Genomic DNA, 24,135 nt, shown 5'->3' with positions numbered 1-24,135 from the left:
TACAGGCATATTTATGCTATATAAGTTAATGGCTAGATACAAATATAATGCTATTGACTTTGCACAAGTGTATATGCAGAGATCATGACAAAAATGCATGCATGTGTTTGTAAGCACGTGTTACGAGTAGGTCTGTGCAAACCCATTAAGTTCATATGTGCTATTGGGTATATTAGCATGAAAATGTGTTTCACTTCCATTATTGAAGCCATTTCAAAATGTAGATTTAGTAAGGATCAAAGATGATCTTTAGCAAGTGTTTGTTTACTGCTATACTCATGTGTATTAAAATTATAACATCTATTTATAATATTTTATCTTTATCAAATAAATAACATTTTTCTGTAAGTGAAGTTCTACTGTTACATACACGCAGCCTAACATGGGGGAAATAATTTTTTCTCAGTGGGTTCCAGGAATAATGGGATATATCTTTAAGCTTGACATTACTGTTTCAAAGGCAGTAAGTGCTATTGCTGCTGGGACCTCTGTTTATGTCCTACTTACTTTCCCTTGATGAGTACTACTTGGATTTTGTCTTTTTATAAGCAAGATATGTGGGTGTATCTTTCTGTTATTTACTTTCCCAACAGTGACTCATCTGAGATTTATTATCACTTCTGCAATAGTAAAGATTATGAAAAGGTTTGAAAATCCAAACAGAAATCAGGAAGTCCAGAAATGTGGATTCATAAATACCTTTTTAAGTTTCATTATATTTATATTTCTCTGACCATACCATGTGTATATCCCTGGATATTCTTTGACACATGCATATGTAACATCCTGCATGTGTCCAGTGTAAGTCAGACATTCCCAGGTATCTTTTCAACATGACATGCTGAATTTATAACCTGGTCTCTACTGGAAATCACTTTTTGAATGAGAAACACAAACTCCTCTCCTTTGATGATCAAGATATATATATTAAAGATTCATCTGCCCTGACTTAACTTCCCAGTATGAAATTGCAATTTCAATAATTATTCTGTCAGTTAGTTTACAAGTTCGTTTTTCACCCTTTCTTAAGAGACAGCCTTATAAACCCTATTTATGCTCTTATTTTCCATTCATCTTACTTATTCACTTGCTATTTAATACAAATCTGAGATCATGGTAACTAACCAATTACCTTATCTAATTCACACGATGTATGATCTCAATGAGAACTGCTACAGTTAAACCAAATACTTTAAGGTTTATGTGTATTAGAATGATATGCAGGTCTTAACTAAACCACAGGGGTTTTTGCTTGGATAACACAAATGAAATGTGAAATACTGTTTGATAGCATCAAGTTTGCCCTGATCTGTGAAGCATAATGTTAACATAATAGTTGAAAAAGATGATCAGATGCAGTACATTTTTTTTCCTAATACAAAAAAAAAAAAGGCTTTGTGTGTGTGCCTGTCACATTTTAGAATTACATTATTGGAAGTTAAGGGCTAGAAAACTTGCTGGCTTTAAAATATTGAATTTATTGAATAACAAGAGCCTGCTAAGAGTAACACCTTTTGACATTATTTTAGAGAAATGTGTAATTTCCCTGCTGCAAGAAAGCTTTGAGAGAGAACAAAATTCTCTCTGTCTCTTTATATGGTCAGATTTGCTTTATTATACCTGAAGGACAGATTAGGAAATGAAAATATAAAGAATCAAAACAGCTTTCCTCAAACCTCATAGCGAAAGAATTTAGAATAGAAGAACTAAACTATTGTTATTGAGGATAACATAAAGATTTGACCTGCTCACTGGGTTTTCTGATTCAGATGACGTTCATATAATCCAGTGAAGTACATTCAATAAAGTGTGTATTTTAGATAAGAATAATATGTGAAAGTGGTTATGTAAGCAATTAATTTCTTCCTCTAGAGCTGCACCTATCCTTTCCTGTGATCTTTCTGTCTCCAATTGTTCTATTTGGTGTGGAAGGAGGGTTTTTTATATTATGGTTGGCCTCATGAGTTCCACTCTCTAGAATCTAATGCTGTATTTCAGTAGCAACTTATTTTTAGCAGTGAAAATAATACAGGAAAAATAACTGGTTGAAACTACTGCTGCTTCAGGAGAACTTAAAACTGAGAGTGAGGAAAGGAATAGTACAGATCATTTTAATGGCATTGAGACACAAAATTTTTTTTCCCTGTGTAGTCCTTTCATATACACTGACCTGTCAGTGGTGTGGGAAGAGCAGTGATAGTTGCAACTAAATTTAAAGAAAGGGCTTTTCAGCAGCCTTCTTGCTTGGATTAATCAAACAACAATGGACATGAATATGTTTAATTCCTGAATTTTTGTTGTTTACAACCTTTGTTAGCTAACTTACAAGTATGAACATAATGCAGCTCTGTGACATGTAGGCTCTAAAATTTACATCAAACCCTGGTTTCCTGAATTATAACAAGTCTGAAGTCTCTAGCATATCAATAACTGTCTCTGCAGTTACCATTAAATACAAACAACTTGTCTGTTGAGTTCAAAATGAAAAAAGAATATAATGTTTTATTTTGGTACTACTTCAATAAAAAGTTCAGCTTTATGACAGAAGGTATCCAGACAGTTGATCACAACCATGGCAATTCTGTCAGCTCCGGAAAGGTGTTGATAGGTTGGTTTCCTAGAGGAGAAAGAAGTCAAGACAGGAAACCATTAAACCAGCATCCTACATCTACTTGGCTGTATTTATAAGACTGGGCTACAGGGAGAGAGACAAGCCTAATTCATTATGCTGATAAGGGAGAACCGGGGTGAAGCTCTGCCATAGGGACATGTCTTTTTTTTTTTTAAACGGAGAAGCCTGTTCATATTGCTTACCCCAAGGTGTAGGTCATTGCAACAATCACGTTCCTTCTCCAACTGGACCACTGCTGATGGGTGGATTGTGTGGGGTCATGGAAGGACAAGAAGCCTCAGTGCTGTGTTCATTGTGTGAGATGTTGCCTTCATACCCGGCATCACGTATCAGAAACTAACCATGTGAGTGTTGCACCCGGTGTATGAAATTAGTCTAGGTTGGCTATATCAGACTTTTGACCATTGTTAGAACCTCCACAAGTATCAGTGTTTCAATATGAATAGGAAATCTCCTAAAAGCCTCACTGCAGATGGACTTCTTTTGTGAAAGCAGACAGAAAGAAGTCACTGTGCAAAATCAGTCAAGCTACGCTGCAAAATCAGCTCTGTGATAGTTGTAATTATGATGTGGCTAACACATTTTGGTCTTGCAGTGTAGACAGGGCTGTGAATTGTGTCTTCACCTTGTCCCTGAATTATGTGATAGCCTTTGGTCTTGGTTGGGCTGTAACATGATTTGGGAATGTGGCTTGACACCATCTACACTGCAGAATAAACTGTGTTCCTAGTAGGGTTGAGCAATTATAATCTCATGAATACCTTCTCCCCCAGTGTAGGATTTTTTTAACCTTTTAATGAATCAGTACTTGTTACTAATCGCATTACTTTAATGAAAGTAATGATTTCTTAGAAATTTGAAGTGCTTCATAAGCATTAATAGGTCCTCATGCTACTTTTCTGAGGTAGTATGTTCCTGTAATTTCTATTCTAGTGGGGTAAATCAAGGCACAGAACGGTTAGTTGCATTTCAGAAAGTCTCTGGCAAAGCCAGCAGTAAAACTGCCAATTGCTTTAGCCATTATCTATAGTATGTTTCCATGTCTGAATTCATGATGGACTAATAGAATGGAAGACTGGACTAGAGGGGGCAAGAAACTATTTATGCAAAAGTATATTTCAGGACCTTCGTTTATGAGTCTTCAGCCAGGGCAAGAGGAAGTTCTTTCATGTTGCTATTTGTGAATGAAAACAGCAATATAAATAGAAATGCATGTTAAGGGAATAAAAGTATCTCCACACAAGCTGTTGCAGCAAGAATGAAAGGGACTGGAAGATAAATGCAGTGCTGAAGCATGTAGTAGATGAGTTGTAAGATACTCTACATATCTTTACAACCACCAAATTTTTTAAAAAGTATATAAATAAGTAAAAAATCATCAGCATGCAAAGGCCCAGACATAGCAGTATGATATAGAATATGGTTAAAATCCATTCAGTGCTTCATAACAGGATGCTGGGGATGCTGAAAGGTTACTATACAGAAGAGTCCAGAAGGACAAGTACAAAGAAACATGGAGATAAAGAGTGAATGAGATTGATCAGTTAGTGTTTAGGTTAAGATAAAAAGGGTGTTGGGAAAGGGAAGTCCTACCTGGTATCAGATACAAGAGTTGAGACTGGTTGTTAAAAACATAATGCCTTTCTATGATATTACCCTTGTTACTAGGAATGCTAAAGATGTGCTGGAAACCACAAAGAGTAAGGCAGCAGGATTTCTCTTAAGTAACTGTCTGTTGGATGAAAATGGCAAAGCTGGCTTTTCCTTGAAAGAGCTGGACATCAACAGCTGACATTAGAAGGGGGTCAAGATGGAAATAACCACCAAAAAACCTGCCATGAATGTGTTCTTCTGTAGCAAAATGGCAGATTGTTGTGTTATGGCCAGAGGGGAAATCTATTTGCTCTGAGTCTGTTTTTCTCTTGAAATGGCAATACTGCAACTGCTGTATTAAATTGAAGGCTTCAGTGGAAGGAAAGTGTATCACTCCACCTTCTTGATTTATTTCTCTTTTTCTGACAACATTTTAATAGAGAAGTACGTTTTGGTTTTGTTTCAAGCAAAATACATATGATGAGCAGTAATAAGATCTCGAATTCCCAGGGGATTACTATGAGACTGGATAGTGTGTCTGTGTCAACCCAGACATCCCAGGACTAGTGGAGGGTAGCAAATGCTCAGCAAGGTTGCTAGTGGTCTTCACAAAGCAGCAGGATGATGAACACTTGATTACCTCAAAATGTTGGCATCTGTAACTAAAAAGGTATGTAAATTCAAAACAGCAGGGGTTTTCCAAGGTGTTGAAAAGGAGTGGAGAGAGTGGGAGGCAGAAGAGCCACCATAAATTTTCTCCAGGCACAGAGGCTGAAAATGTTTTGAATTCTTCCCCTTTAGACTTGCCAGGCTAAGTTAATGGCAAGAACCGGAGGGGCTTTCAGGAAGGCTCTGTGTGGGTGTAGAAAAGGAAAACACAGTAAGGCCACAGTCTTCAAATTCATACAATGAATAAGTTCAATAATGACACGGGGTCTGCAGCTGTGATATTATTTTCCCTCTTATACAGAAAAACCACAGTGCCTTTCACACTGCTGGGTGTGGTATGCTGCTGTTACATACTTTTCCCATTTGAGGTGTTTCTGGATCCAGGACTGTCACTGATCTGCAATGTGAACTTCAAATGGCCACTGCTTCTTTCTGTGCCTGTACCCCTTACCAGCCTTCGTTACTTGTTTACTTGGGTTCTGATTGTGTAGCACCTCATACAGTCCAGAAATTAATGTACTAACTGAAGTTATTATTAAACAGAAACACAAGTCCTTGCAGGACAGGTACATGCAGTCTTTTGGGGACAACTGCTGTATTTATGCAGGTATACCTGAAAGACCACAAACTGTCATCCAAAACTGCAGTGATTGGGGACTGGTGCCCTCAAGACAGTTTAATGACTTACAATAGGAATTGAGTCTTGCTGTTATCATTTTATGGGAACTGAACACTCATCAGTGAGCAAAACACAACCCCTATCATAAAGCAGGATGCTATTTGGAGTTTCATGTGATGGTAAAGTGCATAGCTGAGTACCTCTGTCAAAAGCCTCTAGGTAATTTAAAGCAAGAGAGCTCAGTATGTTTGTGGGTTTGGTTAGTTTTTTGTTTTAAATTTTCTGTCCATCTCCAGAGACAGTGGTGTTTTCTTGCAAGAGCATCTTAGAAACTACATCTCTTCCACTGCTGACTTGTTTAGGGCCAGAGAGGCGTTTCAACACCAAGGCTGACCCCTTTTGTTTTTAATGTCTTTTGTGCACAGCCTCCAAAAATACACAAGTTTCAGGCTGCTTTCCCCTCAACTCAGCAGAAAATGTTAGTGCTGCTGATCTGTGTGACAGAGCAACGGGTGACAAACTGCCTTGTCATTTCAATCAAAGCCACCCACACTTGTCATTAGATTTATCCAGGGTTAAACCATTCATTACGCACCAGCCTGGGCTGCCTGAGGTAGCTGTTTTTCTTAATCTCTTGTCATAAATGTTGTAAGTTAAAGGCAGGAATGAAAGCACCTGCTGGCTGAAGTGACAGCTTTATTCTACAAGCTGGGGACTTGGCTGAATTAAAAAAAAAAATGGGGACACAAATTACTGGGTATGCAGTTCAGGAGGATAATGCATTTTGTAGAATTAAGAGATTGTTTAAAAGAAATTATATAGCAGTTCTCATCTCCTCCTACTTCCTATATACCCTATATACTTTTTGCAAGTGTTTTCCTATGTTTCTCTTGTTTCCTTCTCCTATATGAAACTGCTTTTTAGTTTTTTGTTGGTGGTTTTTTGAAGAGACTTTGCTGTTTTAATTGGAATATATTCAGCAAAACTTGCTACCAATTCTTGTGTCAGTTTTCGTTTAAAAATACACATATATAAGAAAAGATGATGTAGACCCAACTGATATAATCCATTTCACATTGTAACAGCACAACTCCAAATACACTTTATTTTTAATTTTGTCTTTTTATGTCTTGGTGTGTTAACTGTCTCTGGATTGTAAACTTATTCTTCTTTGTCTTGTCTCTGTAGTATTAAGGTAATACTGTTCAGTGCCTTATCTCTGGAAAGTGGGAATCTTGTTTTTGAGTCTGATACCGACTTGCTTTGCCTCCCCCTTCCCCTACAGCTAAGTGGAAATAAAGATTTTTTTTATTTTTAATTTATTTTTCATTAAGTACCATACTATTTGCAGTAAAAAGCCCAGCTATACTCCTGGGAGACAGCTAAACTGAGTATCTAAGGGAGAAAAAAATAATTAGATTTACATTTTTTCCCCCAGCCACTGGAAATAAAATGGCTGTATTTGAGTTATTTTGAATAAATACTCTACATTAGACTTTTTGATCTGATAAAATTTACTATAGGTGTGTTAGGCCTTTGATTGAATTTTCATAGTATGTTCGAGTGCTAGTTATAGTGCACATTTGTTTTGTTTTTTAATAACTTAAACCACCTAAATTCTGGCAGTACTGTCAATTATTTGTTGCTGCTGGATAACTTTCAGTGACTCAAACATCTTAAGGAATTTTAGTGACCTAAGCTTTGAAACAATAAAGCCTGTTACAGAGTGTTTTCTTATTTCCTCCTACTTTGGCCAACCCCATACAGATAAAAGAAGCATTTAAGGTAGTAAATATATATAATTATATATTATTGTAACTATATATTATGCATCTATTTTATATTATCTTTAATAAATATATTATTGATATATAGAATATTTCAATATGCTGTATGCTAAAAATAAGTGTATTCTAATATTGTTGAAGCTTTGCAAGAGAATACAGTCTGTATCTTGAAGTTGTGCTCTGATGAAAGTCTTTGTTATTATGGCCATTAGAATAAAGGCTGCTTTTCATACAGAAAAGCAACATTACTCATCTGACATGCATCTTTCCCTCAGCACTCTGAACAACAGGACTTTTATCAGCAATGTTTCTCTCTGCATGTAGAAATACAGCAACTACACTCATAGTTTTTAGGAACTTCTTAAAATTTTTCTGTCCAGTACCTGTTTTGTTCAGATCCTAGTGTGGCGTGGCAGACAGGCGGAGAGGTTTTAGAGCTGTTCATTTCAGATGAGCTGTCATGCACTAGTGCATTACTCGGCAGGGTTACGCTTCTGGCACATCGGGTGTGCCTCCTCCCCATGCAGCTCCCAAATGCTTTGGGGCCTCCAGGGAGAGCACAAACCAAGGCTGTGGAATAGTGCTGCTCTGCAGGTGCCCTGCAAGAAAACAGGTCCAGGGTACCAGCAGAGGGAATAAGGAGAGCTAAGCACTAAGAGAAATCATTGTATCTGCCCTCTTTTACCAGGAGAGAGCTTGTGAGGACTGTTAGGGAAGAAGTGAAGGAGAACAGAGTAACGCCAAAGGATTTAGAGTATGGTTGTCAAGAAAAGGGAAGCAGAAGCCACCCAATGTGAGGAGGGGTTGGGTAGTTCTGGGATATAATGGATGTCATCAGACACTCATTTAATTGTTTATAAGGTAGCTGCAGCTGAATCTTTTGGCCTGATACAGTGAGGGGCCTGGACCTAGACCTGTCATTGGGATGAACAAGAGCAGTGAGACCTCAATGGTTACACAGAATCAGGCCTTCTGTTATTACATGGGATTACATGGTTACTGATGCCCCATTTTGAGTTTGATTGTAATTTATTACTGGATGATTTAGAATTGGAGAGCTTTTCTGTAAGATGTATGTGGAGTGGGGTGAAGAGGAAAGATGGAAAGGAGGAGAGAATGAGGCAAATATTCTGTAAAAGGTTAAACTACTTGCAGAGACAGCCAAGGTGGGAACAAAAGGGAAATCATCAGAGGATAAGCAGCAAAGCATAAAATTAAGGGGAAAATTATAGATATGATGGCCCAGTAACTTACCTTTATATCATCCTCTTCATGTTAGAAATGATCCTGAGAAGCTAAGCTGTGGTTCAGAGACAAAATGCAATTCAAACACTGCCTTGGTTGTGACCTCTAAGACAAAGGTAAAATGACCTTCCTGAAGTTTTGCTTACATAGATGGGGATGAACACAAATCCCAGAGAGAACTCTGGAGTCATCTCATAAGGATTGTGGTGGTTGAATCTCACACAGCAAGAAACTGTGATAGCAGCACCTCCCTTGCAGATAAGTACATAGGTTTGGATAAACATCTGTGTTGTCCATCTGAACTGTCAACACCAGGGTTTGTTTTCCTCCCATTTAACACTACCTGTCATCAGATATTTCAGTTACTCATGCATTGGTTGTCCGTAAATAATCCTTACCATTGCTTCTGACTGCTAAAATTGGGACTGAACCACTACAGAGTCAGTTCTGCATATGACAGAAGAACAGTGAACATGCTGCTAATATTTCAGGAACTGGAAGATCAGTGATCGATTACAAATCTGTTTGCTTGTATCTCAGTGGGCTGAAATGCTTCAGGATAAACTCTATGGGAAAGATACAAGAGAGGAACATGGAAACTAAGATAAAATGCAAAGCAACTTTACCAAAGATTGATTATGAGGATAACTAAATTTATTACTCGGTAAAGGATTATTACTTATCTTCACATAGGAATGGATGGTGGATTTATCTGGATCATTTTCCATGGTGCTACGTGGAACAGAGAGGAGGGAGTTTAGTATAGCTATTGTGAAGGGCACAGTGAAGTGGCTTGCAAGAACATGTTTGTAGGATATGCTGCAGGAGAAAATTTAGTTCTGAAGGGTTGATTAGTGAGAATCTTCAAGAACTGATGTGGCTATTGCTATTTAATATCATAATTAATAACAGTGGCAGAAAAAGTAGGAGTATGTAAATAAAATTTACTGATGACATAAGATAGGAACGTGTCTTCAACACAGAAGCAGACTGTAACATCAGGCTGGATTTCATGGACTGGTAATAATACAGAGAGGGTAGGCATGCCATGAGAATGTATAACAAATTTCTGCCCTACACTAGTTGGGCACATAGTGGAGGAGAAGGATTAGTGTGTTGACTGTGTGCAGTGTCATCAGAACTAACACAGGGTATATTAAAAGCTGTAGGTGCCATAAACTGGAATAATATTTATGTCACTGAATAAAACACTGGTAAGACCAAATGTGTGTTTTGTTTTGATGACCCAAATACAAAAAGAAATCATTCAAGTCAGCAATTCTTTGGGCAGTAGCTACTAGGAGGATTAGGGAAACTGAGATCCTGTTGTGCAGAGAAAGATCAATGGGCCTTGGCTTGCTTGGCCCCAGGTAGAGGGTTGCTACCCTTTCTGCAACAAGTGCTTTTGCAAATGCAGACGAGAGAAGTTAAAGCGTGTTTGCTTTTCTCTGGTAGCACTGTCAATTTAAAAGCTTTCTGGTTCTGTTCCAACCCTGTGCCATGCCCTTGCCTGCAGGCAGCAGAGCTGTGGGTGAGAGCCTGGAGAACCAAGGCCGTGCAGCAGATGAAGGACAAGGCTGGCAATAGACAGCTTGGGGCCAAAGGGAGCAGGGGCAGATGCTGATTGAGATGGCATTGCCATACGCAGAGACAAGGGAACTCTACTTTTGTACTAAGCTTAAAAAAAAAAAAAAAAAAAAAAAGGAGCAAAGCAAATTAGTGCAAAATTTAATGTTTAATTAATTGAAAATGGAAATTGGAAGACCTTTCGTGTCCCTTAGAACAACTCAGGTTCTCAGTCTACCAGGGAGCAGAGGAATTAAACTGTGTACGTGTACCCAGAGCAGTCTGAAAACAGACCATGAGCTGTGTTTGTGCACCTCTGGGATGGAGATGACGGGAAGGCATTCTTGAGTTATATGTATAACATCTATTCCAATGATTCTCATTTATCTTTGTCTTAAAAATCCCAGAACACAGCCACCTTATTTCCCTGCAAATGATGCCTTTAGGATTAACAAAAAAGTAGTAAACTGATTAGCTCATGGGTTCCCTTCCCTCCTGTCGGAATTACAAGGAATAATTAGATGTAAATTTCTGTCTGAAGTTCAGAGGAAGTTTGTACCAACTCTAATGATGCTTGAGTTCACTAACTGCTGTGTGACATTATCTCCTTTTTTAAACTTCATTTTAATTGAATGTGAGTATTGCAGCACCTTGTATCTTTAGCTATGTTTTGCTCAGTGGCAAGGCATTCAGATCAGTGTAATTCAGATATATCAGAAATCTCATGCTTGCTGCTTGAATGTGACTCCTTCTGCCTTGGTAAACAATAGGACACGACTGTTCACTTTCCTGGTTTTGTTTTAAAAAGTAAATTCCAGTGTTTCCCCTACTTCAAGCCTGTTGCCAGTTTGAAGTAGATTTCTGTGCCCTACTCGGTGTTTTCCCTAGTGATTTCGATTGGACACATCAAGTATTTATTTACTTCTAATGTGTTTTAATGTGTATTAAAGAACTTAGCGATGGTATCAGATATGAAACAGTCAAGTATCATTAATACAACACTGGATCCTGTTGCTTGAGTTTGTAGCTAAATTCAGCCACAATTCAGAAGTAGCAGGACAGGACCCTTAGTCAAAACCAGCATGTGTGAGTTTTATTATTTTTTTTCCTGTATTACTTTTCAATGCTGAAGGCATAATAAGTTTGCAGGAAAATGTGGCTCTGGGAAGGAAGGTGATAGGTGAAAGATGGTAGCTTGGCTTTGTGTCAGAGTGCCTGAGATTGACATTAATCCCTGCGTTGCTATCTGCATAACTAAATTTAGTCCTGCAAAAAATATTTACTTGGTTCTGTTTGTTACAGAACTGTCAATGTGTCATATTTTTGTCAAGTATCCTGTGCCCTTTTTTTTGTTTACTTTTGAGTGCAATTTAATTATATAACCCTGACTCTTTTTTTTAAGTATGTAGGGTTGGCAGTTCAGTGGCTCTGCTATTTCCACCCCATCCCATCTAAATTTACTCGTACCTTGTCAGTAGCCATATGCTTGCCTGTCTCCACAAATTCTTTTCTGCCCTTCTATAGCGGATGCGTGAGTCCTCGCTGTGTATGTAGTTTTAGGAATTGGTGAATGCTTATTAATGGTCACCTGCACTGTCTCTTCCTGACCTCAATGCACCCTGTGATTGTTTTTTGATCTGAAACTTGCAGACATGCTGATGAGCTGGAAAGCTTTTCTGCAGGAGGAAGGGGTGTACTGGCAAGGAGGTTGGCTGTAAGGCTTAGGTGGAAGAAAGTGTTGGTGACAAGAGCTGTTCAGTAAACATTTCTGAGTGTCAGAGCATCACCAGGTTGTGACTCTGGGGCACAGCTGAGGCAGTGGAACATACGTAGCTGCACTGCGGTGACTGAAAACAAGCAGAAGAAAAACCCACGTAGAGTCAGAAAGTCGATGACTTATGTGAACTCGTGTTTCCATGTGTGAGGCTGACTCCCGTGGGGTCCACTGCTGACTTTTATCGTAAACGATAGCTTGCAGCTGAGCTGATGCTTGCCAGGCAGACCTAAGCCACAGAAAACTCAGTTTTGACTTTTCGGTGAACCGGTCAGGTTGAGTCTGCAGCCTGATGGGCCTCTGTCACTCGTCTTTTTGATTAAAGGCTAGTGTTATGGTTCTGTGCAATAGAGATGACGGAGGTATATATCCCAGAGAAGATCCTTGTTGACTAAACCAGGTTACTGCCATTCGATCATTGAATTTTCTCCATCTATGTAGACTAAATTTAAAATTCAGGCTGTTGCAAAGTTTCATGTATAATTGTAGTGAATTAAACTGATAAACGCTGATCTTTTAATACCAGTGCAGCAAAGAGATGTTACTGAATCATAGCAGAACAAGAGATACCAAAATAGTGAGACTCAAAACTCTTTTCTGGAGTTAACTGGAAATCTTTTATCGGTTTTGATTTTTTTCTTTTATTTTTTTTTTTCCCAAGAGAGTTTTCTTATAACAGCCAGAAGATTCTTCGATTAAGAAAAGATGTGTTGTTTGATGTTTTTAAAAAAGACTTAATGAGAATTAAAAATTAAATGTTACATGAAAATATACATAGTTTTATTTCTACTTCTGATATGTCAGGAAACCAAACCAAAACTGATAGCAACAAAAATATTTTGGTTTTAATTTTTCAGAAAGAAAATGCTTGTATATTGTAATCTCTTCTGAACGGGTACTCTGAGCTGTTGTGCTCTATGAGCATTTAAGCAGAGACAGCTTTTTCTTTTCCTTTTTTTAATAACTCCATGGATACAAGTTAGCAGCATGAAGTATTAAAACTATTTTTGGCACTCTTTTTAGTGCTGTAAGATCTTGTTTCTTTAAAATAAAACAAACTGCAGTGTTAGCAATGACAACATCATTTTTATTTATAGCACATTGATAAATGTAGCTTGAACTTTTTAGCATGCAAACTTAGCTAACAGTCTGGGGCACCAGAAGGTATGAATTTCCATCATTAGAGTGACTTAGAGCACACATACCATTTTCTTCAAAGTGCACTGGGACAAAATAATGTAGCTTTTCAGCTTTTTTGGGTGAATTATCGGGTTCATTTCAAGGTTGAAAAGGATGTTCAAGCAGGCAATTAACTTACCGGTTTGTTAGAGCTTCGGTCTGCTGTTTTGGGGAGGACGTAATCTAGGTCCTGAGCAGTTACTTCTCTTTTATCATAAATGAACATGTCAAGTATGAAATTTAACACGTTCTTATTTCTGCAAAGAAAAATGTTCTTGACGTAACATGGGATAAATAGCAAGTGCAACATAATATGTGCTCACAATTGAAGACTTTAAGATCAAAAGAAAGTGAAGAAATAATGTGTAAATTTTTTTTTTTAAATAAAATGTATTATTTTAAAGTCCTTTCTATCTACTCTCCCGTTAACTAGTCCTTTTGATTACAAATGTTACAGACGGTACTTTATATTCTTGTTTTCTGGTGCCCTGTAACTAACTTTTCAAGTCTGAGGCTCTGCTGTCAAGGCAGTTTGAGGCTAGCATAGTGCGGTATTTCGAAGGAGAGACAGAGTATGTTCTCCCACACTTTGGTTCTCGCTTACTGATTACCTTAGTTTCTGTGTCTTTGGTGTCTGGGCTTTAACAAGTACCCAGAAGTTAGGAATATTACAAGTAAACTCTCAGAAGAAAGCAAACAGCTGATTTTACAGCTCTTTTCTCCAAGCAGTTAAGATATTAAACACAACTCTGTACAGCACCACACAAACCCTCCAGCAGCCTAAGATACCATATGCTGAGTTCATTTATTAACCTGATTTTTTTATCTTCTGAAGAACACATTTCTGACCTGTCATTAATTTTTCACCTGTCTTAAAAAGGTGATAATTTTCCTTCAAACCTTGGCTGCTGGGATTCATGCGATTGCTTGTGTCTTTAGGAGTTTCTCTTCAGAAGAATACTTACTGTCTTTAATTTCTCAATGACAGAAACACTTTCAAGTGTGGATGGCAAAGATTCTGATTGGAAAGCACAGAGAGGGTGCTGCCTTCTTTGTCATGATCTTAGGGTGGGAGATATGAATGTAGTTTGTAGCATTTTTTGATTGCCTATGATAACATATTCCAGGTAATAGATAGTTGAAATATGTAATAGTGGATTACACAAGGCTAGCACACGGGTGTGAGTGCTAACATGTGCATGGGATTTTTAAGTGTTAGCATTGTCCCTGACATGGTCTAGTTGACACTCCAGGAGCGTCAGCAAAGCCTAGATAGACTGTATACAAGAAAACATCACACACCCAGAAAATTGCAGGTTTTGGCCAGGGAGAACAGCCTGGTCTCTCTTGGTAAGCTGTATCCTTACTGTGTGCCTTGGGCGCTAGCCGTCCCCTGGCCATCCCACCATCTTCAGGGAAGCTTCCTCAGCTGGAAGCAGGGCTTGCCCACTGACAGGGTGATTACCACTAGCAAGAACAGGACAGAAAATGCTGAACAGATTCAAAACTTTAATTTGCAGCTGTTTTGTGTCTGTTGCTTAGGTCTCTTCCTTTAAATACAGGAGTCAAATTATAAATGAATCTGTAGTTCTTCTCCACTCAAGGGGAAGGTATGTTACTGTCTGGTTTTATGCATCCACTTAAAGCTGCTTACATTTCTCCCCCATCCCTGCTTTCTGAGTCTTTCTCCTGCTGTTTTCCAGCTTTTTATTGCCCTTCCCCGAACTCCTGCTCCTCTCCTTCCAGACACTGATGCAAAAGGAGGCAAGAGTGACACAGCAGTAAAGCCAGGCTGGGTGGATGCTGAAGGTGGTTTCACCCCAGTGACAGGCGTGCTCTTCCAGTGCAGCCCAGAGGGGAAGGGACCCTACAGAAGGAAACCCCTGGGGAGGTGGGAGCCCTGTGCCGAGACCCGTTTCAGGTGGTGCAGCTTCCTCTGTGCTGCGGTCCCTGGCACCCTCCTGCTCGTGAGGGGGCAGGCAGGGAGGTTCTCCTGCAACCAGGCAAAGCAGGGCAGGTGGCTCCTTTCATTACTGAATCTCCGTTTGCTTTCACACATCCGTCTGCCTGATGAAGTCAGTGGTGCTACACAAGTGATTTGTCTGGCTGAGCATCCTCCCTGCTCTGGTCTGTAACCCACCAAGGCAACGAGAGAAAATGGCTGGGGTGAGCGTGTGTACATCTACCTCTATATGCACATGTTCATGGATATACCTCATCCCCCTCATGTCTGTATATAACGTACACCCTTGGTATATGGTATTGCATGTATGTTTACATGAAAGGGAAGGACAGTGAGTGTGTTGCACCTAAGTGAAGAGGAGATGGCAACAGGTGAACCAAAAAGCTTATCTCTGTTTCTTTCAGCATATATGTCACTGGCTTATCAGTAGTCACTTCAGGATCAGAATGCTCTGAGGCAGCATAAATGCAAAATAATGGGGAAAAGGCAAACCCAGTGTTGCTGAATTGAAGATATTTATCAAAAGTTTAACATAAATTTTTATTCTGATTATTCCAATTCGACCATGTGTTTGGAATGAAGCGGCTTAATCTTCCTGAATAAGCAGAAAACCTTAAAATACAAATATTTTGTGATGCTTTGCATTTCTGATTGCAGCTAAGTTCTAAAATACCATAGCTCTTCAAACAGTGCTGTATTTTGTGGTTACCTAGAATTTGTATTTCTTATGAGAAAGATGCAGCCTAGCCTCATAAGACCTGAATTTAAACTTCTGGATGTTTATTCTGACTTCTGATTGACAGAAGCCGTGTTTTGTAACTTGGGAACCAAGACAGTGTGTTCCAGAGAGCACAAACACAGCATTTTTGCCCTTTGACATAGTAATTTGACTTATTTTTCCCTAAATCTATGAAGTCAGTTATTCAGATTGAAACCTTCCAGTTGCTCATGATAGAGGAGTGGGAGTTGGCAAGAAATATTCAGCAATTAATGTTGCTATTCTGGGTGACTCTTATAAAAGAGAGGGAGAGAGAATTTGTGTATCAGTGGTTATTCTGTATGGATGTGAATTTAGTTTTCCCCCTGGCAATTTCATTTTTCAATTCCAGAGTCAAAGCCACCTTCTGAAGAGAGATCTATATTTTTGCCTTTTCTAAAAAAAATAACAACAAAAAAACCCCCAATCTTGTAGCCTTCCTTTTCTGTCTTAGTCTGTTGGGCAGCATTTGCACTCTCACTGCCCTGCAGCACCCCAAGCCTGGCTGTGCAACACAAGATCATTTAGTGTGGTTTTCTTCTCCAAGCTCCCAGGACGTGCTGAGAGCAAAATTCTTCACCTCAGGCAGCAGAGTTCCAGGACGCGAGGTGTTGAGGCATTCGGTTCTCTCTGCTGAGTTCTCCAGGCATGTCCCATTTCATGAATGAATGCAACAACTCTTGCGAAGACAGCCCCATTTTGAAAACAACCAGCCAACCAACCCCTTGACACCACCATTTTGCTTTTTTTAAAAAAAAAAAACAACCCACAGGCGTGTTGGTGTATAAGATTGCGTCATATACGTATTGCCTTCAGGGTGTTGAAAGGGCTTTCTTTGGAGCCAGATACTTCAAAGGAAAAGCAGTCCCTGTGTATGCTGTACTGTGCTGTGTAGTGGGGTTGGCGCTATGCCTGTGTGTGGTTGGAAACCTATGCTGTCTTCTCCAGGGTCTGAAAATTAGCAGAAGCGGGATGTTGATCCTAGATGTCCCTGCTGCTTCTCACATCAGTGCGGTCACTCACCTGATCGGTCACAGCATTTCTCAGAGGATGGATTCCTTGCTTGCTTCCAACTCGTTAAAGTCCTAAATTTGGGAAAAGGATGCCCGTGACCCAGATTTAAGGAAAATACTATGTCGGTGTTGGCACTTTTTTTTTTTTTTTTTTTTCCTTCCCTCCTGTAAAGAGAGAGGCTGAAGAACCCTGAAATGACAAAGCTCTCTCCTACACTTAATTTATTTTGAGGTAACGATTTCTAGCTCGGTTAGAGCAGCTATCAACTACTTTGAGCAAGTGCTTTCTCAGACGCACCTGGTATTGCCTGTCTTTGCTAACAAGTCTCAGATGTGTGTTTGTTGGGGCGGGTGTGTAGGGGGATAGATTCATATCTGTCTAAGGGAAGCGTAATGCCTCGCTCTGTGGCTTCAAAGGGGCTGGGGTGTGCGTGAGTGGGGGACCATGAGCTCTGTTTTGTCACTGTAGCTTATAAGTGAAAGGGACTTGGTGGGCATGGATATTGCGGTTGCTGTCCAACAGGCAAGTGTGGCCCCCTATGATTTTCTTAGAGCATGGGAACAAATCTGCGTGTAAAGGACGTTCAAACCATTTCGTAATCGGCTTCATAGCCGGATCTCGGAAATACTGTAAGGGCTGCCAGAAATCAGTTGTCTTGAACAAGGAGGAAAGGTTGAAGAAATAGAATAGAAAAAAATAAACATGACCTTACTAATATTAACCTGACCCAAGAGGCTGGAGATTTCTAAGAGAAGCAGCCAGCCTGTGGTGTGGCGATGGAGCGTGGCGTAGCAGGCTGTGCAGTGCTGGAGATGAGCACACGCAGGGAGCAGGCTCCCAACCTCGCTGACCCCATGTCCTGCTTATTGACAGGTGAAAGTAAATCAGAGAAATCATGGGCGTTCGGCCGGGCAAACAGTGCCCAGGACGTTCCCAAAATGGCCTGGCTGGCCTGACACTGGTGTCGCACAGCGAGTGGGGGAGAGCTGTTCGCTGGGGTAAGCGATGGGGGATTTTCTGAGGCTGCACCAGGATACAACAGCAAGGCGTTGGAGCAAGAAAACACCCTTGGTTTTCTGAAAATATTGCATCAGGCTCTGCTTTGTATGGTCCACACTGAAGAACAGATCTGATCCTTTCTGATCAAAGTACAGCATATCTAGAATATAAAAGGAGGACAAAGAGAAGTCATATATTACTTATAGTATCATATCTACGGAGGGAAGCATATCATTGTTAACAAAATCAGATAAAAGGACAATTAGTGGTCAGGATAGAAAGCTGTAACATAGAGGTGAGCAAGTTGGATAGGTGATTTAAATGTGATTTATCTGTCTGCAAAGGATAATAAAGTAGTCATTCTCTACTTAACTATGGCTATAAAGCTATTATGAAAACCAGCCTGGAGAGCGTCTAGTGTGCAATGCCCAGGGGGGCAGCAAGCATAAAAGGGTGCCCTTGCTTGATGTCATGGCTCTGCGTTTTCTGGTCCTCTCTGCACTATCCTGATCAGCAGTGAGAATGTCATTAAACTGCAAGTGCTTTTTTGTGCTTAGAAGTCCTATTTTGTCTAACTTCTTACAGCACAGAGTAATTTTAAAGGCTAGAAGAAACACTGAGCAGTCTGTAGGTAACTATAGAAAATAATTTAATGAAGTCACTTTTATGGTTTTCTGTCCTTTTCTACTGTTAAGATTGTCTGCATAAAATGGATTTTCTTGGCCTTTTGACAAGTACTCAGGAAGCTTCTGCATCGGTTGTTTGGGCAGGATCATTCTGATTTCAACACAGTATAATCACCTCAATGCTTGTTCTATAGATTTCCTTTCCTGTGTAACCTAATAAGGTTATTTAAGTATATTTTTTCAATAAAGTCAGACATGATTTTGCTGAAACTGTTAGGTTTCTTCTCTTTTGACTTAAAGTGGTGCATTTGCAATTTGAGGTACTTGGATAAAAATGACTGGGGGAGTAACGCTAAATTCTCTATAATTCTCTATAATATTGCAAGCAGCATGTGGAACTGACTTATTTCACTTTTACGCTTCTCCTCAATAATAAAAACAAAATACAATTCCTGACTGAAAACAAGTATATTTGTTTTGCTTCATCAGTTGCAAAGTGAGTAATTATTGAACAAAATGGTTATACATTTTTTCCATTAAAATGCTGGTGTCATCAGCCACACTAGAATAAGCACAAAACATTTCAGTGGTAAGTAGTAGGGTTGGCCAGGGTTTCTAGAAGTCAAAAGAGTTCACAAGTAGACTGACATGTGTTAATAACTTTGATTATAGCTTTTATTATCAGTTTCAGCACTGATAGGTAACTGCATGGATGGTAAATTTTAAGCTACTTGTATCCTAGTAGAATTTGATCGTTCATCTACCCTGAGCTTGCAGAAAAGGAGTGTGATCCTGATTAGAAGCTAGTCTGCATGCAAACAGGCAAATGTAATCCCTTTGCTAGAATTGCACTGATCTGCTAGGATGAATTCAAATAGCACAGTTTATTTTGGTTTAAAAATATAATTTACTGATACTTCATTAAAAAAATGAAAGTGCAACTAACTTTGAAATAGGAAATTTTTTTTTAAAATCTTAATTATTCATTTATGCCTTGAATTACAAATTGGTTGTGCATGAATTCTAATTGTGCCTGATATCTGGTATCGGGTTATTCTGCAGATAGCATAACCAGCTGTGGAATTTAATGTAATCTCTTAAAATCTACTAATCTCTGAACAACCGATCTAGAGGGTATTTCTGTGCCGTAGTCAGCTGAGAATTTTAAGTGAAGCAGGATATTCAGTGTGATACTTTATTTAACTTTACCTAAGTTATAAATCTCACCATAACAGTGTCATTCATTTACTGCTCCTAAAGCGTACATAATAATTTTGCCTGGGATCTGTTAAGTATTTTTTTTCCTTATAAGCTCCCGATATTTATAATAGTTAGTGCTAGAAATGTGATAGGGAAAAGAGAAGAAATACTGCTTCCAAGCAGGTAAACTATGTCTTAAAACCGTAGGGTTTGGATCACTGATTGTTAGCGTGGTAATAAAATACTTGAAGAGACACTTTCGCTGTCCCAGGTGGTCAGACGTTTTCTTTTTTAGGGACTATTCTGATCATAAACTCATGGGACCAAGATACATAATGGGGCTCTAGAGGAGAACGAGGCTTGTAGCAGGGAAATCTGGCTTTAGGGGGCTTACAGCACAACCTTGGTAAAATAGAATTATCTTAGGTCTATGCAGTTTTGCTTATTATTTCTCTGTTGAAATTTTCTTCACTGTTTTCTCCATCATATGACATACAATGTAATTGTTTAATTTAAAGTAATGTTTGCGCTATAGCTGTATCTAGATCTGTATGTACATAATAATTTAGATTTTAAAAAACCACTATGTGACAGTGAATGCCATCATATTCTAGAAAGTCCAGGTGACTACATGGAATCTGCTTGTTAATGACTTTTTGGGTCATGTCCAAGCTGAAAATTAACTGACAGGACAAATACATAGTGAATTTTTCCCCATTTTTTTTTTGTGAATTAGTTTTATATGTTAAACAATATCAGGTAGAGAGGGTTGCAAAGCCAGACTTCTTTTGCTTCGTGCACACAGACTTTTCTCTTAGACCTTTGTATCTTGTGCATGTCCTGTGCTCTTCCTCAATTAAATTGCTTGGAGAGTTAGATACATATATTTGGTCCATTGCAATGAGCTGAATCATCTGGTCCTTGTGCTTTTTTTTGCCTTGTAGTAAATCATTGTAATGTAGGTCTTGTAATGGACTTTGAGTAAACCATTGCTAATTTTTGTTGATAAAATAGAAATAAAACTTTGGGGTGTATTTCTATAAAAATAATGCTGTTTGAAGGGAAGGGTTGAGGCAACTATTTTTTGCTGACTTTTGATGTGGAGGCATGTGAAAATTAATTGCAGAACAAATTGTAAAGTTACTCTGAAAGCAGTGTAAAATACAGCAAATCTAAGGAAGAGAGTAATGAAAAGCTTTATTTTCCATTAAAAAAATTATAGCATCATAGCTGCCCAAATTTAAATTTGTTACAATAAGTAAAGATTTCTTGTATAATGAATATTGTGTTAGAAAAAACACTTGCATCTATCTTTTAATTATTGCTTATCACTATGTGTTTCTTGTGTGTCCTTGAAGCTACGTGCGTGTCTGGGACTAAACCTACTCTCATTGAATTAAATGGCCTGTGCTAACTTCTGTTGAAATCAATGGTGTGGAGAATTAATTCACCTTATTACGGAATCTGGTCTTTAGTGGGAAGAGAACTGGACCATTTATTTACATTCACTTGTGTTTCTTCCCCTGCTTGGATGTGAGAAACCTGAATATAATCCTCTTGAGTACTATTGGTTTGAATAGCTTTACTTTTTTTTTGTCTGTAAAACCAGGGTAACTTCTCCAAACAGTTTTCAAGGGACAGATTGAAATAATTAATGCGCATCTAATGGCTAATTTGGTGGGATAACACTTTGCTTAATGGGATTAATTCCATGCTTGCATATACAAGAAACTCCTGGAGGCACAAATGAGGCTACTGCAAAGCCCCTCAAAGTAGTATTTGTCCCTAGTACCTTCCCTCTTCCCATCTGTCATGTAAGGAATACACTCTAAGTCCAGATGTGACCGCATTATGGATTTATCAAAGCTAATTTCAAGAAACCATTTATATTAACAGAGAGCAGGTTTTTGTTTTATACAAGCCCATGCATTATCTGGGCAGACCAGCTTTGTTACATATTTTTAGTACAATAAACAGTTCTGTGGCAAGAAGAAATTTTAATGGTTAGAAGTAGAAGAAGGATTTTCACAGAGAGTACATAACAAAAGTAAATGTAATGAAAAGGATCTTTAGCAAGTTTAGGAGAAAATTTATTTCCTGTGGGCATTTGATCATTTGGGAATATTTCACCCTATCTAACAATTCTGTAACTGCACTTTCCAACACTGTGCTTCAAGTAAATCTTACCTAAACTCCCAGTATTATGAAAAATGGAGCTTGTATAAATTCCCTTTGCATTCTAACTGCATCTCAGCTGCACACAGAAGATAAACAAATACAGTTTCCAGGCAGTCTTCTTATCTGTCTGCACATCTCAGAGGCTTCCTGATAAGTCTTTTTGTGGGGAGAGAGGAGGTGTTTAAAGTAAATATAATTTGAAAATTTTCATCCATTTTAGAAGCAGCATTAAAGACTTTGAAAGAAACATGTTTTATGAGATTGACAAGCAATTAGATCAGTGCAGTGATAGGGATATCAAAAGTACACTTACAAAATTAGCCGGAGTGAGAAAAATCAGAGAGGACATAATGTCCTGTCTTAAGTGGCTGTTTCAGATATGTGCTCTAAAACTCAAAGGTATGAACGGAATTGTTCTGTAAATATATCTGGTAAGCGGCTGACAGCTACTTGTCTGCATTAAGATGTAAGGAATAAATACAAGGAATCTAAATGCTCTAGAAATAGCTATGACATTCCTCCAGGGAAACAAAACCAAATCCAGTCATGAACAATAAGGTGGGATCTCTGCGTGCGGTGTTTCTGGAAAATCTTTTCATGAAAAATCCCAAAGAAAAACCAGGAGGGTAAATTCAGTGCTGTAGACGAAATCAGTTTAAATCACTGATGATAGCCCACCTTCTCAGGTTCCTTATACTGGTTTACATGACCTACACAGTGCTTTTTGGAGAAGGGTCCCTGTGTTTCTGTATGACATACAAAGTGCAATGTACACATAGTACGCATACGAAACTTCACACACAAGGTCGATATTGTAGCTTAGAGCAACACGTGCGTTATGGGCCATGTTTCCTGATGTGATCAACCTTATGCAGTCGCTGTCTCTATCAGCTGGCCCATTCCCACCAAATTTAACAGAGGGGTTAGGGTTTCAATAGGCAATTAAGTTTCTTCAGGCTTCATGCAAACCGGCAGCTGGATGGAGGGAGAAACTCCGAGGCAGCGCCTGTGCGGCGGCAGCCCGAGCCCAGCGGGGACCCGTTTGGTTTCGGCTGCTGCTGGCCACCCCCAACGCGTGCCACTGCTGGGCCAGGCTGGCCTCGGGTGGCCTGCAGGGATGTGAGGGTGGGAGGAGGCGTAAGGTGTGTTCAGAGATGCTGGAATTTGGGATTATTATTATTTTTTTTTTAATAGTGTAGGAATAAGAATGTAAGGAGACAGGAAGCAGAGCATTTGGGGATATAAAACGGAGACTACAAATTAGTATGATGAGTGACTTGAATAGCTTCCCCTGCCCCCCTTTTTGTGCTGACTTTATATGTCTATAGTTCAACTTCTTCTTGGTTTAATGCAAATACAGATCAAACTCTGAAATCCAATCTCTATCATCATACGTGCTTGATAGTATAAAAATAATGGATCCTGAAGCGTTTGTTTTGGTGTACTGATATCAAACTCTAGTACTCACTCTGGTGGGGTGACTGTTACTGCAAAATATTGCCATTTTCCTTTACAAAATTATCTGCAAAAATCCCAGTGTGTTGCTCTTCAAGTACTTTCTTCTTCTGCCCCTTTGAAACCAGCATGTTCAAGAACTGCGTGAAATCCCAGGGACTTTAGCACGTTCCTGTTATCATCCCATCCTTTTTTCAGCATGCAGAACAGGAGCTGGTCGCTTTAACATTTAATGCTTGCAGGAACTGATGGAGATTTCCTAGATAGAGGGAGTGCAGAATTTGGCCTGTGCTTTCCAGACAAGCTGACCCAGAGCATTGCTATGTGTCACTAAAGCTTTGTGCAACATTGTTTATAATTACCACTAGAAAATGAACTGTGAAGTTGAGCCTCATTTGGAAAATTATTTTGTTATTAATAGGTCTGCAATGTAAGTTTAAATATAGAGTGGTCACCTGGACTGTCAGCAGCATAGAACACTGAAGAATTTAAAACTGAAAAAAAGTAAATGCTTTTCCAGAAAGCCTACAGTGCTGAGGATTTTCTGCTTTACAAAAAATGCGATTTTGATACCCATCAACAACAGAATTCATGATTGATTTTTTTTTTTTTCCTAATGCTGTTCTGTTATATTCTTAATTTTGGTGTTCTTACTAATGATAGGTAGCTTTTCCTTGGAAGCTCTCATATTCCCTTTCAGCATAGTAGTTATTATGACCAATAAACAATTGAAAAAAATATTTTTAATACAATAGAAATGAACAGAATATATATCAGACATGACTGGAGACTTAATATTTGCAAAAGTAGTTTGGTGGGTAACAGATACCTCTGTTAACACTTCTCATTTGTTAGTGGTGATGTAGAGATATTTTAATG

General features: G+C 38.8%; 1 protein-coding gene across 3 annotated transcripts in view; it reads left to right on the top strand.

Moving 5' to 3' along the window:
* CD247 (CD247 molecule) overlaps positions 1–24,135 on the top strand; it is a 66,297-nt gene that overhangs the window by 21,966 nt on the left and 20,196 nt on the right. Inside the window, exon 1 of one of the 3 annotated variants that reach the window (XM_032988232.2) lies at positions 15,167–15,230. The exons of the other annotated variants lie outside the window; for them this stretch is intronic. The gene's annotated coding sequence lies outside the window, so the exon portion shown is untranslated. Of the gene's footprint in view, positions 1–15,166; positions 15,231–24,135 lie in introns of those variants that run through there. 3 annotated transcript variants of the gene reach the window in all.

Source organism: Tyto alba, unplaced genomic scaffold (assembly GCF_018691265.1).
Source record: "Tyto alba isolate M040663 unplaced genomic scaffold, T.alba_DEE_v4.0 Super-Scaffold_14, whole genome shotgun sequence".
NCBI classification, from domain to species: Eukaryota; Metazoa; Chordata; class Aves; order Strigiformes; family Tytonidae; genus Tyto; species Tyto alba.
This window is presented reverse-complemented; position numbering and strand designations above follow the sequence as displayed.